We start from the raw sequence: 15,228 nt of genomic DNA on the forward strand, positions 1-15,228 counted from the left end.
ATTACTAGTAAGAATCACAGCTACGTACGGCAGGAAGGGATCTTGAGAGGTCTTCTAATCCCATCCCCCCCGTGCTAAGGCAAAACCAAGTCTACCTAGTCCATCCCTGACAAGTAGATGTCTAATCTGTTCTTAACCGCCAGTGATGGGGATTCTTTAGTTTTGGGTAAGAAATTGATTAAAACAACCAATCATTTGGAGACAGTGGTGCCAGATCTGCTCTACCTGAGCCCAGCTGTTGTCTAAAGGAAACAGATTTAAAAAGACAGGCTAAATCATTAAGGCACTTTGTGATTTAGGCTCAGACCCTGGAAACCATTACTCACTTGGGTACCCCTTTAATGGGGTAATGAGCACCACTGGCTTCACTGGGACTGCCCACATGAGGAAGGATTGCTCACACAAGTCTCTGGCTATGTCTACACTGCGACTAAAAACCACCCGTGGCTGACCCATGCCAACTGTCTCGGGCTTGCAGGTCTTGGGCTAATGGACTGCTTAACTGCAGTGTAGATGTGAAGACTCAGGCTGGTGCCCTGGCTCTAGGATCCTGCAAGGTAAGAGGGTGCCAGAGCCCAGGCTGCAGCTCAAGCCCGAATGTCTATACTGCAGTTCAACAGCCCCTTAGCCTGAGCCCTGTGAGCCTGAGTCAGCTGGCACGGGCCAGCTGTGGGTTTCCAGTTGCAGTGTAGACGTGCCCTCTAGCTCTAAATGCATTAGACTGAAGACTGTGCTTACAGGGACGGCTGAACTTTCTGTGGATACCCAGAAGGTGGCATTGTACTACATAATCCAAAACCCATTGAAATTCACAGAAAGTCTCCTGTTGAGTTTGTTGGGGTTTGGATGGATCCTGAATGAGAAGTCAGCACTTACAATGGGCCTGTACCGTCCCCTCATGCAGATCCTTCTGCCACGGTTCCATTGCAGGGTCTACGCTGGCTCTCCTGTGGAGACAGTTGCATATCTCCAAGGATATGTGTGGATCTTTGGGAGAGGACAAGACCAAACATATGGAGACCCTGGGCCTCCACACAAGATCTGGCTGCCAAAATCCCTTGTGCTGTGGCAGAGTGCTTTCATACGAACCCTGCTACCATTGGTTTCCCATGTCTGCAGCAGCTTCCAGAACCTCCAGTGGGAGTCACTGTGGAAAAGATAATACAGCCTGGGACTATACAATCGACTGGGGAATCTTCACAGGGCCAGATTTGTGGGGGACAGTGTGTTTTCCCCAGGCCCACTACACCTTCACTATTCCTTCCATTCATGGACCCTGGGCCCGGGGAGCACCTTCCACAGACAAGGAGGAGTAATAAACACACACAGGGACCACTCCATGCATAGATCTAAGAACCATGATCCAGGCCAAGGTTCAGCTTTAAATCCGATCTGAGTATACGACTCATTACGACAATTCCAGTAACTTGGCAAAGGTTAGGAGCTTTTTTCTTGAACAAAAGTAGGATGTCTATTTCCAGGGTGAGTAGATACTGCTGCTTTCTTTGCTGTTCGGTGGTAAAATATAATACACATTACCGGACAGCTGCATCTCCAATTGGATCAGTCCAACAAACTGAAAGGTCCCAGGTGAGGCAGCACAGGGTGAAATATATACTTTAATTACGATTTTAATTACCATTGATATTTCTGATCCTCCTATGGGGGTGCAAAGATACTCTGGACCCAGGGCCGTCCTTAGGCATAGGCAACATAGGCAGCTGCGTAGGGCACCTGAAAATTTGGGGCAGCACTGGGTCTTAGTGTTCACCCTCTTGTTTTCCTATCCCTGTTCTGACCCTTCCTGAAGGCTCCCACAGATTTCTGCTCTAGCCTGGTGGGTCTTCCTTGGGAGGGAATCTAGTAGTTAAAAGTGAAAAAACCTCCAGCCTGCCAGACCTATTAGCACAACATTGAAACTGTTAAAGAGACATTCAAGGGGTAATAAAGCCATTTAACAGGCATTTGCCAACCCCAAGATATATACTGACAGGTTTCAGAGTGGTAGTCCTGTTAGTCTGTATCAGCAAAAACAAGGACGAGTCCTTGTGTCACCTCAAAGACTAACAAATTATTTGGGCATAAGCTTTTGTGGACTAGAACCCATTTCATCCGATGTCCATGAAAGCTTATGCCCAAATAAATTTTTATACTGTCAGTTTCTGACTTTACTGACAAAAACACTTGTGCATTAATGTAATATTTACACAGAATATGTCAGTCTACAGGACCTTAGTTTAAAATTTGCTTTAAAAAATTTCATTAGTGAGCTGGTGAAGATTATAAAATCACATTTCTAAAAAATGCTTGCATAGAGTTTTAGATGCACAATCATCTTTAGCCTTAAATGCGTGGATCTTCAGACATACAGTTTTTTAAATAAATCCTTCAAAAGACCTCCCTTATCTAAAATACACATTTTAATTACTATAGTTAAAAAAAAAAGTGCTTCCAAGTCTTCCTGTCCTTTCTGTCAATCCCTTCACCACCTCTCCCTCCACTCCCCACTGAAGAGAGCCCTTAAAGGGACAACAGTCCTTCCCTTCCAGATAGCTGGACAAAGAGTTTCCCTTTCTTTACTTCTGACTATCCGACGAACTAGTTTTAAAAGAACCCTCCAGCAAAATCAGTACCTTAGTAAGACAAAATCCTTGTTACACCTAAAATCTTTGGAAACATATTTTTTTAAAGTTGGTGAAATTTCATAACCATGTCTCTTGTTATGGAGATCACACAAAGTAAATTACTGTTCTCTTTTTCTAAAAGCAATGAACATTGTTATGAACACACTAAACCTCTCTGATTAATTTAAAAGAATGTCTTTGTTTCAGTGAGTTAAATATGTAATAATCTGGAATGCTGGTTTAAGATTTGAGTACATTTAAAATATAAATTCAACTTAGAAATACTGAATAAGAAAATGTAAAACAGAGAAGAGCTGCATCATGTATTCCATTATATGTAATGTTGTATTCAGCAGGACAGCTGACTCACCCTTACTATGAAGTTTTTGCAAATAAATCTCTGACAAACTTCAGGGCATATCAAAAAACCTGTGACTGACATTTTTTATTCCCAAATTTTAGTGCTTTTAATTAGGTACTTTCTTCATGTCCATTCTGCATGAGGGAGAGGGCATGGAAGTCTCTGCGGGGAACTGTGACTCTCCGCCACCATGAGGCAGGCCGGGCATCTCATTATCCTTTGCTGTCAAGTCCCTCCTCCCCCTCCCCCACCAGGCTGTGAGCTTGGGCTGCCATCCGGCATAGGGGCACCAGTTTAATAATACTGCGTAGGGCCCCATAAATCCTAAGGACGGCCCTGTCTGGACCTGAATTCTTTAGCTGGAAACCGTAAGCCCTGATTCTTCCCCACTAGAGGCGTAGTGAGCGCCCTCCGTACCCTCCGACTGGAGGGGGCCCCGCAAGGAAGGGGGCCCCTAAAAGTGGCAAAAAAAATGTAAGGTATAACTAGGTAAGTGACATTTATTGATGCTATTGCACAATCCATGTCGGTTTTACTGACAAAACCGTGAAGTCATTATGATACATCATAATGCTATTGGCTGTATCAGTTGTCTGTCAGTCAGTTTCGAATTTTAGTTGGACCCATTCAAAGAATGTGTATTTGCGTTCATAATGGCGGTCGGCGGATAAATGTTATTAATTTAGTTTAGTTTTTTATGGTTTCCAACGCAGAAGCGTGCTTTGTGATGTCTAAGAGAATGTATAAGAACAGAGCTAGTAAACAAAAGGCAGCAAAAGATGCCGAGAAGGAATTTGAGAAAATTCCAAAGTTGTCAATGTATTTTGCGCTGCAATCCAACGTACAGGTACAGGCACATGAAACGGACAGTGCTAGCAGCGACGAATCATATTCAGAAGTATCCAGAAGTGCTTCAAGTGAGGTTGAAGGTGAAGCCAGTTGTTCTACCAAACAAACTGTGACAGATATTCCAGCTGCTGCCGGGAAAGAAGTATCTGAATCTGAACCACTGACTGATTATCCAGGAGATTGGCCGTCTATAATATCGGACAGGCAAGTGTGTGACATTGTTGCACATGGTCCACCGCAGCAGAATGAAAGTTACGAATTTCCATTTAACGAGGAAAGACGGAGGTTCACAAGTACTCATTTCTATTGAACCATGGCAAATGGCGAGAAAATAAGACGTTCATGGTTAACGTACTCAGTTCAGAAAGATGCCATTTTTTGTTTTTGTTGTAAATTATTTGGCACTGGCGACATACCGCTACGTCGTGGAACATCTGCTTGGAAAGCACTGTCAAAAAGACTTCAGCAGCATGAAACAGGCAAAGGTCATCAAGACTGTATGGTGAAATGGTTTGACCTTCGGTCAGGCATAGTAAACCGTACATCTATTGACCAACTCGAATTGCAGGCTTTTCTGAAAGAAAGAGATTTCTGGAGAAATGTTGTCAAATGCATGGTTGATGTCATTATTTTCTTGTCCAAAAGAAACTTGGCATTTCGAGGAAGTAATGAAAAGCTTGGCGATCCTTCGAATGGCAACTTTTGGGGACTGTTTGAATTGCTTGCAAAGTATGATACTGTCCTCAGTGAACTTTTACAGAGGATTAAGAAGGCAGAGACACATGTTCAGTACCTCAGTCCACAGATCCAAAACGAGCTGATTCAACTTGTTGCCAGTAACATTCAAGAGGCCAACATAGCGCAGCTTAAAAAAGCAAAATATTATTCAGTTATTTTGGACTGTACTCCCGACATGTCACATGAAGAACAGATGTCTGTGGTGTTACGCTTTGTTGAATGCAACGGTGAAGATGGTGTCAATATTAGTGAAGCGTTTGTTGGTTTTCTTAATGTTCATGATACAACTGGCGAGGGCTTATTGGAAGCGTTTCTTGAAAAGGCAAACAACATAGGAATAGACATTGCTGACATGAGAGGCCAAGCTTATGATAACGGTGCAAATATGAGAGGAAAGAATAAAGGAGTTCAAGCCCGCATGCTAGAAATAAATGACCGTGCCTTGTATGTACCAAGTGGAGCTCACACTTGGAATCTTGTGATCTCAGACGCAGCAAAGTCATCGAAATATGCCGTTGACTTTTTCGGTCTGATTCACAGAATATACGTTATCTTTTCTTCTTCACCTTCACGTTGGGATATACTTCAAGAACATATTCCAGTATCTGTTAAAGGGGTATCGGACACTCGTTGGGAGTCGAGAATTGATGCTGTGAAGCCATTGCGTTATCACCTTGAAGAATTGTGCAATGCTTTGTCATCTTTGCGAGAATATGCGCTTGAAAAGAAAGATGGTAATACAGCAACAGAAGCCGGCGTGCGTTTAGACCATGTTACTACGTGGCCTTTTGTTCTGACTGCATACACGTGGTACGATATACTATTTCACGTCAATAAAACCAGCAAATTAATTCAGTCACCAGATGTGTCAACTGACGTACTGCAGGCAGAAGTCGGTGCTACAATGAAGTTTTTGGAAGACTATCGAAATACAGGATATAACTCTGTGGTCACAAATGCACGTGAAATAGCAGAGCACATGGGTATTGAGCAGGTGTTTCCAGAAACCAGGGTGCGACGTAAGAAGAGAATGTTTGATTACGAATGTGCTGATGATTCGAGTCGTCTTTCTGCCGAAGAAAAATTCAAATCACAGTTCTTTCTTGTTCTCACTGATCAGGCCATATCTTCTGTTTCATCGCGATTTGACCAGCTCGTGGAGTGGTATAAGTTGTTTGGACTTCTGTACAACGCTAACAGCCTGAAGCAGTGTCACAGAGAAAATGAACTGGAGAATCACAGCAAAAATTTTGAAAGAAAAATGGGAGACATTGATGCCAACGAACTCATAATGGAATTGAATCGTTTTATTTATGTCGAGAAAGAGAGAGGACTTGTCACGGCAAACAATTTTTTAATGTACATATACAAGAACAGCCTTCAGGAGATATATCCGAATCTTTGCATTTGCATCAGAATTCTTCTGACCACACCAGTTACTGTCGCTGGTGCTGAAAGGAGCTTCAGCAGAATGAAACTGATCAAGAATATCCTGCGCTCAGCCATGACAGATGACAGGCTTTCTGCGCTTGCAGTTATCTCAATCGAAAACAAGATTGCCAGATCTCTGGACTATGACGCATTGATTAACCAATTTGCGGAGAACAACGCTCGAAAGAAGCGTTTTGCGTAAATACGGAATACATGTACACTGTAGACCTAAGTATACATAATATGAACCCTGTATATTGTATAAAATAAATACAGCATTCAAGTTTCTGCATTGTAAGGGGCCCTGGACATATGTTCGGAGGGGGCCATGTTCTTTGTTGCTTCGGCCCTGTTCCCCACAGCTCATTAAACCTAATTCCAGTGACAGATACCACTTCCTTAAATACATTATAATGCTGAGGACTGGGCTTGTGAGACTTTGGTCATTGCAGCGGCTCTGAATGAGTGCCTGTGCAATGTGGTAGAAGATCTCTTCTTTTAGTTATCTAGGTTGAAAGGAGCCATTTTGTTTCTCCCAACTGCTGTCTCTCTAGCACTTTGTATTGGTAAACGTGTTAACTGGAGCTGAAAACATGTTTTTTTTTCCTTCTAGTTTTTGGCACAAAAGCCAAAATATTTTGACTGAAATATTTCAATTCAGAAATGCCACCACAGTGTCTCATGGAAATTGCAGTTCATTTCTATTTCATGGGCAGTAACGTGAGATTACTCCAGGTTTCTAAACCTAAACTGATGCTGCAACTGCAGTTAGCATTCCAGCCCTGTGTAAACAGACTGACTTCACAGTGCTCCTCCAAACTCTCCCTTCCTGCAACCAGTGCTCCTCCCTCTAAGGGTTTGTCTCCACTTACAATGCTACAGTGGTTGTAGTGCTTCAGTGTAGACATTACCTATGCTGACAGAAGGGATTCTCCCATTGGTGTAGGGAATCCACCTCCTCAAAAGGTGGGTAGCTAGTCAATGGAAGAATTCTTCTGTTGACTTAGAGCTGTCTCCATGGGGACTGAGGTCAGCTTTACTATGCTGCACAGGACTGTGGATTTTTCATATCACTGAACGACGTCGTTAACTGGACCTAATTTTCAAGTGTAGTGTAGACCGGGCCTAAATTCCAGGCAGGCTGCTACAATCTCCCATGATGCACTGCCTCCCCTCACTGTTGATGAGGGGAGGTAGTGCTTCCTGGGAGCTGAAGTCCAACAGGCAAGCCTAGCCCATTGAAGAGAATGGGAGAATGAGGTGCCCAAACTACAATTTTCATGAGGCACCACAGTGGCCTTTCAGAATTGAAATATTTCAGTTTTGGGCTGGAAAATTTTCCAAACCACTAGGTCTGAATAACTGGAGGTTGGGGGAATATGGATCAGAATCCAAATCTGGATCCAGAATCTGCAGCTGGTCTCTCTATATATAAAGGGTGAACTCTAAATCCTGGATTCAAATATCCTTGAGCTGTAGGTAAATTGGGATCTGGATCCAAACTTTGTGTCTTCAGCTCATCTTTACCTTCAGCAGCACTTGCCCAGATTTAATGTATTCCGAGAAAATGCCCTCACATCACCAAAAGTCTTGTATGTGACATAAATAAATATACAAAAGCAGCTGCCTTTAGACGTAAGCACCTGGCAAAATATTTTCGAAACTTGGTCATTAATCAATGTCTGTGTGTTTTATGAGGGTCACATCCCAGCTGTTTAATTATTATTATGGAGAGTATTTCTGGAGCTACATCTTTATTCAACAATTCTTATTTAGAAACGTGCCTTTATTTTTCCCATGTATGGAGTCTGGCTTAATCAAATCCCTTGGTTGAATCATGTGGCCAAAGCCTCAGAGGACAACTCAGGATAGGCTGCACTCTGGTTAGATCTGATTGAATAACTACATCAGTTTGAACACACATGTGTGAAAATGTTTTCTATGGCTTGCAGCACACTCAGCTGTTGAACGCTTTAAGGCTTGATCCTGTAAGGCTCTGAGCACTCTGGCTTGATCCAGCAAAGCACTCAAGCATGTGCTTAATATTAAATAGGTAAGTAGTCCCTTTGGCTTCAATTTCCCTACTCCTGTGCTTAAAGTTAAGCATATGCTTCAACACTTTGCTGAATCAAGCCAGGGTGTCCAGCACCTGGCAGGACTGAGCCCTCAAGGCTGACAAATATTTGAATCATGATATGAAGAGATCAGGGAACTGTTATAGGCCAGGACCTGCTCCCACTGAAATCGATGGCAAAACCCCCATTTACTACAGTTATGCAGAATTCTGGCTCCACCACCCAGTGTGTATCTCTGAAGTCAATGGAATTTTACCAGCACAAGTGAGATAAATATCAAAGCTCGGACCCTGTTGATTGGTTGTGCTGTGTGATCCTCAGCCCACATCTTATGCAGCTCTTGAAATGATCTTTAAATTACCTTTCTAAAGGTATCATTGTTTTTAGAGTCTCTGGGCCAGATCTTCAGCTGGTGCAAATAAGCACAGCTCCACTGACTTCTGCCCATTTACACTAGCTGAGGATCTGGTAAGTGGAGGGTGGCTGATAGATATGACGACCTGTATTTGTTATTACACCCTAACTCTAAGACAAAACTACATCACAAAGCCCCAAATAAGGACCCATGAAAGGCTTTAAATGAATGTCAGATTCATTTCTTGAGCATAGAGAACATCTGCATTTCTAATGTGAATCACTCACAGTACTAAATAACATGAGATGCCGGGTTTATACGGCACAGGGGACAGAGGATGGGTAACTGTGAGTCCAACACAAGGCAAGGCAAAGGCCAGTTATGCTGAGTGTCAGACAGCTGAGATAATTCCTCACCTAATAAACATTCACATGAGCAAGCAGGTAAAGTCCCTGTATCAGAAAAGATCCCAACTGACTTGAGAGTTGTAGTAAATGCCCCAACAAAGATTGGTGCCCCATTGTAGTAGGTGCTGTACAAACACAAGGTGAAAGAAGTTCCCTGTTCCAAAGAGCGTTCAGTCTAAATAGACAAGAAAGACAAAAGGTGGGAGAAATTGACGGTTATTATCCCCATTTCACAGATAGGAAACCGAGGCACAAAGTGACTTGTCTCGGTCACACAGGAAGCCTGTGGCAGAGGGAACTCAGCTGGGACTTGAAGGCCAATACCTTGAGTTTGAATCCAGTGCTTTAAGCACAAGACCATTCTTCTTCTTTGGCCCTGAGGGCATGGTCCTGGAAATATACCAGCTATACGTGCAATCAAAATGCACAGGCATTTTAGGAACAGAGACGCTGAGGTGTGTATAGACTAGGGTAGGGAATTTCAAAGGGGTCTAGGAGAGTTAGGCACTGAAATACCTTGCCATTCCAATGGGATTTGGGTGTCTAACTCCCTTAGGGTCCTTTGACTCATATTAGGATCCTATTGTCGCCAACTCTCACCTCGATAGGACAGTTCTCTGTGCTGGGTTAAAGTCAGCACAAACAGCTGCATGTGGTACACTGGGATTTTGTTCAAGAGACCTGACATGTATGCTTCGAAATAAACAATCTGGCATGCAAACAGATAGCCAGGAACATTAAAGAAGGTTAAACATGAGAAAGGGAAGAAAAGTCAGAGGGAAAGATATAAGGGGAGAAAGAGATGATAGAAGAGGGACAAAGTGCTATTTCATAGTGCAATATGAAAAAAGGAAAGGCATCTCATTTCAATGTGAGAAAAGGGTTGGCATTGTAATACCCCACTTCTCAATTAGTTCCACTGTAATCAAGGAAAAATCAAAGAGTCTGCTCAACGTCCTTTATACCATTCATTGTTACCATTCATCGATACCTCCACCATGTCCCTCTTTATCTCCTCTCTAAACATAATGGGCTGGACTGAGAGACACTGCACAGTACCTCACTCCTGAGCACTTGCTATTTCATTTGAGCTAAGGCTCTTCCAGGACGTTCTTCCCTAAGAGGTATATGACCAGTAAAATACCTGACACGTTTGGTGTTTGTTAAACCTGCAGCAGTTCCTGACCTTAAACTAGATCCTAAAGCTATAGCAGTACTTTGCAAACAGTCAGTGCCTAGGAGTGGACAGCAAATTATTGTATGCATGCCTTACCTACCAAACACCTATACCTATAGGTAGGGTGACCAGATGTCCCAATTTTATTGGGACAGTCCCAATTTTGAGGTCTTTTTCTTATATAGGCTCCAATTACCCACCACCCCCTGTCCCGATTTTTCACATTTGCTGTCTGGTCACCCTACCTATAGGCCATAGGTGGAGATCATAGGTGGAGTTTGCAGAGGGCAAGAGGGGCATTGCCCCCCCAAACTGTAAGCCACAGGCAGGCATCCTGAGTGTGCAATGCAATGAGTTCTGCAGAGGAGATAGGAGATGTGCTGTTCCCAGCTTTATACCACTTAAAAAAACATTAACAGATTGAGCCAGATCTTCAGCTGGTATAAATCAGCAAAGGTCCAGAGAATTCAAGGGGGCATTGCCAATTTACACCAGCTGGTGATGTGGCTTATTATCAACTCAACATAATATTGTAACCCTAACTTTGACACTTAGACTGATGAAGTGTGTTAGCGTACGTTTGTTATCTTGACATTGGTATCTTCGTATCTTCTTTTAAGGAATGCTGTTAACATTTCTCTTTTATTAGTTAATATATTTACCAAATGGCAGCTGACTTGTTTTATTTTGTTTATTTTTTAGCCAAAATATATATAACTGCTTTTTTTCTGAGAATAATGTGTATGTTGCATGATGGGAAAAGGGTAGAGCATTGTTGATGTATGGTAAAATTATACATACTTGTATGTGTTATGTAGACTTACATTTCAGGCAGATCAATATATAGTTAAATAATATTATTGTGTTCATTTCACTGGGGTTTTGTGTTGAATATATATTTTAAGACTGCTGCTGAAAGAGTATTATTTTGGGGTCAGAGTTAAGGTTGCTCTATTGTCATTCCAGCCCTGGTTCTGGGAAGCACCCCTGTTCAGGAGAGCATTTAAGCACATGCTGAACTTTAAGCACATGCTTAAATCCCATCAATTCCAATTCCTTGAAAAATGCATGTTAAAGCCCTTTACTACTCAAAGGCACTACAAATGCATAGGGTCACATTCCTCCATGGTGTAATGTCAGTAGCTTCAGCGGAGTTAAACCAGGGATAAATTTAGTCCATAAGGGTACTATTACAACTAACTCTCTATTTCCTTTCTGGGATATTTCAACCCTTGGCTGCTTAACCATTTAATTAATCTACTGCCTTAGAATCCTCCCTTACTTGACTAGCCTCACACACTGCATCCCGCCTGAGAATTGGACAGTGGAGGATAAATTCTTACTGATCTCCTCCATTCTCCTCGCTACACTGTGAATTTGGCACTCTCTCTTTCCTGCCTGTCTAAGAATCTAGCAAGCCACGAGAGCACCTGTGTGTCAGCGAGCTGCCAACAAAGATAAAACTCCCAACTCACTGGGAAATATATGGTGTCTGAAAATTCTCTGTGAAACCAAAGAGAGAAATTCCCTGCCATACAGCACAGTCTAGAGCAAGTATCCTTTCATCTCTTATATATTTCTGTCTCACATGTGAGGAGTCTAGGATTATACTGTGCAGTAGAGAAACCTGCTTATAACCCCAAAATGATTATATATAAGACAGCACAACTACATTACACTGCTCTACTAGAGTAATGATCATTGGCTGTTTCCAAAGTCTACAGCTCCCACTTGTGGAGGATCAAGGAAGTGCTTACTGATTAAAGAGACCGGCACAAATATTTACAGTGATGATAAGTGCAAGGTTTGGAAAGATTTAGAAAAGAGAGTGTGTTTGTCCAAAACTTATCCAGACGTCACTGAGCTGGAATCTGAGCTGAAAGACTTTTGCGGGCAAACCTTATATATGAGATTTTTCAGAATATACTGATTATTGTCCAGCAGGGAGTACATCAGAATAGCATTTCAGTGCCCTATCGTCCTCTCAGAGATGAAGGCCTGGACTCTGGAAAGATTGAAGAATGTTCTTAACTTGACAGGATTACTCACAGAGCATAGGCTTCAGAGACTGAGCATGGTCTGATGGTTACGGTGCTAGTCTGAGATTTGGGATACCGGGATTCATTTCCCTGCTCTGCCACAGACTTCCTGTGTGACCTTGGGCAACTCACTTGGTCTCTGTGTACCTCCATTCCCCATTTGTAAAATGGAGAGAATACCTCTGCCCTACCCCACAGGGGTGTTAGCAGGCTCTCACATGCAAAAGTGATGTACCCTTAGAGAGATAAAACAGGACTGCTCACAGTGTGTAAAGTGAAGTGTGTGCTTAAGTCTTTGCCTGAATCAGAAACTGAAAGTAACAAACAAAACTCTTCCAACTTCAGAAATGGCCAGATTCAGTTTGAGATTCAGACCACCAGTTCTAATAGTATCCAAATCAGTTTTCAAACCCCTGCTAATTTCCTCCCTTATATAAACATTAGGGGTTTTTTCTGCCATCTTTTAAATGTTTACAGACTTAGTATTAAAACAGATAACAGAAATATATTTTGAGTATTGACTGTAAATAACATTTTACGTGAACTGGTTTATAAAAGTGATCAACATTATTTATACTACATTATTACTTTTTATAGGCGCTGCTTGGTCTCTGCATTGAAACAGTATTGAGTGTGTGGTAATTCTAAATGAAATTTGATAAGTACCTGCAGCTTCAGATAGCAGTTCTATAAACCTAAATACATACATTTAGGCCAGTGTCGCTCCACTGATGTCAGACTTCAGTGGAACCGTGTTGATTTACAGCAGCTGAGGATCCGTCCCATTTTTGGCTAACTGCTATTTAATTAATGAAGGGCCAGATTTGCATTTGGTGTAAATCTGTATTGTTCAACAGGAATCAGAACTAACAACTAACCTATTAATTGATATCAAGGGCGCTTTAGCTGAGAACCTGGCCTGCTGTCTTGAACCTGTACATTTCAAATCAGTTGAGTTTGGTTGAGGGGTGTTGGGGAGGTTGCATGACAATTGTCTTTGGGATATATAGCATTGCTCAGACTTTTCTGGGACTAGCCTGGAGGCCTCATAATTTGCATTCCTATTCGGGACACATGGGTTTAGTTTATAGCTCTTGCTTTAAGCTGGAGCTGACAGCACGCTGAGTCCCTAAAGGGAAATGAAGAACTTCATATTGCTCAACACAGATCATTCCAGCCAAGTGAGGAGCAGAGCCACTGAGCTACAAGCTCTTGTCTCGGCCTCCATCCTTGAGCAAGGCAGAGGTGATTGTTACTTAGGGTGACCAGAGGGCAAGTGTGAAAAATCAGGAGAGGGGGTGGGGGTAATAGGAGCCTATATAAGAAAAAGCCCTCAAAATCGGGACTGTACCTATAAAATCAGAACATCTGGTAACCCTAATGTTACCAGCCAGGCAGGGGATGGACGATGGGGATGGGGAGAGAATGAAGGTAAGTAACCATTTCTGTCCCAGTGAGCAAAGCTGTCATTTAAACATTCACATTGTAAGCTGTCATTTATTATGTAAAGTGAGTTTAAAAAGTGTATTGAGGCTATAACGTATTACATGGCTGTCAAATATACACATACACAAGTTTATCCAGACTTAAAGAAACAATCACCGGTAAATCCCTACTTTCCGTGCATAGTGAAAATCTCATTTTGCAGTCAACCTTTGTATAATGCAAGGGGCTAGTGATACTCATTCATCATTATTTATACCAGCAGGGTACATCACTTTTGCATGTGCGCCACTCTGCCATGTACATTGGCCAAACTGGACAGTCTCTACATAAAAGAATAAATGGAACAAATCAGACATCAGGAATGGTAACATACAAAAGCCAGTAGGAGAACACTTCAGTCTCCCTGGACATTCTATAACAGATTTAAAAGTAACCATCCTTCAACAAAAAAAACCCTTCAAAAATAGACTTCAAAGAGAAACTTCAGATCTACAATTCATTTTCAAATTTAACACCATTAATTTGGGCTTGAACAGGGACTGGGAGTGGCTGGCTCACTACAAAAGCAATTTTCCCTCTCTTGGTATTGACACCTCCTCCTCAATTGTTGGGAGTGGACCATATCCACCCTGACTGAATTGGCCTTGTTAACACTGGTTCTCCACTTGTAAGGTAACTCCCTTCTGTTCATGTGCCAGTATAGTTACGCCTGTATCTGTAATTTTCACTCCATGCATCTGAAGAAGTGAGGGTCTTTACCCATGAAAGCTTATGCCCAAATAAATCTGTTAGTCTTTAAGGTGCCAGCGGACTCCTCGTTGTTTTTTTAATGTACAGGCACTGTCAAAACCCCTGCAGATGCATCACCTGTGCACATCAGAGTTTCTCCTGCTGTGGAGCTCTTAGACACTTTTAGCCTCTGCACTGCTGGAGTGAAGGCTCTGCTGTGAGGGGTTGATGAAAAGCAAGATCTTCCTCCTGCTGCTTGCAGTTTTACTCCAGTTGGGTTACCTAGGGAGGTGGCGGAATCTTCACCCTTAGAGGTTTTTATGGCCCGGCTTGACAAAGCCCCGGCTGGGATGATTTAGTTGGGGTTGGTCCTGCTTTGAGCAGGGGGTTGGATGACCTCCTGAGGTCTCTTCCAACCCTAATTTTCTATTGTTCTAATTCAACAGCATTTTAAATACATGCTAGAAGTCAATATCTGCTATTGCTACATGCCTCTAGCCCAGAAAAACAAAACAGCCTCCGTTAGGAGCTGAAAGCATGTGGGTTTCAATCAGGTGAGTTAGCAGAATAAAAGATGCTTCTTTTTTGTAAGCAAGTGCTTTCTGTACTCACTTGCACTGTATGTGACTTCATCTAAGCTTTCCTAGCATTCACCGTCAGCTATAGGTTGCCAATTTTGGTTGGACATATTCCTGGAGGTTTCATCACATGACATAATCTTTAATTAAAGATTAATCTTTAATTCCTGGAGACTCCAGGGCAATCCTGGAGGGTTGTCAACCCTAGTCAGATACTCCTAATGGCACAGAGAGACAACGTGGGTGAAGTATTGCACAGACAGGGGTTACACATTTTCATTTTGTAAAGGCGCAGAGTCAGTGATGATAGGCACGAAAGAATAATCCTTCCTAAGGACACAAGTAAGTTATCCTTCAGCTGGCAGAAAGTGATGATGCTATGAGGCCATTGGGTTGGACCCTGAGATTCTTTGTAAAAA

At 42.4% G+C, this 15,228-nt stretch overlaps 1 protein-coding gene across 1 annotated transcript in view; it reads right to left on the minus strand.

Moving 5' to 3' along the window:
- The window catches only part of NAPB (NSF attachment protein beta), a 239,497-nt gene that overhangs the window by 142,322 nt on the left and 81,947 nt on the right, over positions 1–15,228 (minus strand). The gene's annotated exons all lie outside the window — the stretch shown is intronic.

The sequence above is a fragment of the Gopherus flavomarginatus genome, chromosome 4 (assembly GCF_025201925.1).
Source record: "Gopherus flavomarginatus isolate rGopFla2 chromosome 4, rGopFla2.mat.asm, whole genome shotgun sequence".
NCBI lineage: Eukaryota > Metazoa > Chordata > Testudines > Testudinidae > Gopherus > Gopherus flavomarginatus.